The 401-nt window shown below is 45.4% G+C and overlaps 1 protein-coding gene across 1 annotated transcript in view; it reads left to right on the top strand.

Annotated features, from left to right (window-relative positions):
- Positions 1 to 401, top strand: part of pmm1 (phosphomannomutase 1) — a 10,696-nt gene that overhangs the window by 5,685 nt on the left and 4,610 nt on the right. The window lies entirely within an intron of this gene.

Here is a 401-nt window from a genome sequence, read left to right as displayed (position 1 = left end):
TGCTGAGATTAAAATCTGAATGCTTCTTGAAGGAATAGTTGGGGATTATTCAAGTTGGTGTTAAAACAATATTGATGTAACCCTGTGTACGTGAGAATAGATCTTTGTCGTCACTTTTCTTACCCTCCACACCGACCCTGAATGTTTCCACCCAGAACTAACGATGATGCCAAAAATGAGGGACCAGATACACAACTTTTGTTCTGTGCAAAAACTCATTCCAAAGTTTATCTGAGGCTCAAATGCAGCTTCACCTGTCCCACTAGTCTGTATCTGTCAAAGGGGGCGACTGTGGTTCAGTGGGTAAAGCAGTCGTCTCCCAATCAGAGGGTCGGAGGTTTGAATCTCAGTGCCTCCAGTCCATGTGTCGAAGTGTCCTTGGGCAAGACACTGAACCCCCC

The sequence above is a fragment of the Monopterus albus genome, unplaced genomic scaffold, assembly GCF_001952655.1.
Source record: "Monopterus albus unplaced genomic scaffold, M_albus_1.0 scaffold483.1, whole genome shotgun sequence".
Lineage (NCBI taxonomy): Eukaryota > Metazoa > Chordata > Actinopteri > Synbranchiformes > Synbranchidae > Monopterus > Monopterus albus.
This window is presented reverse-complemented; position numbering and strand designations above follow the sequence as displayed.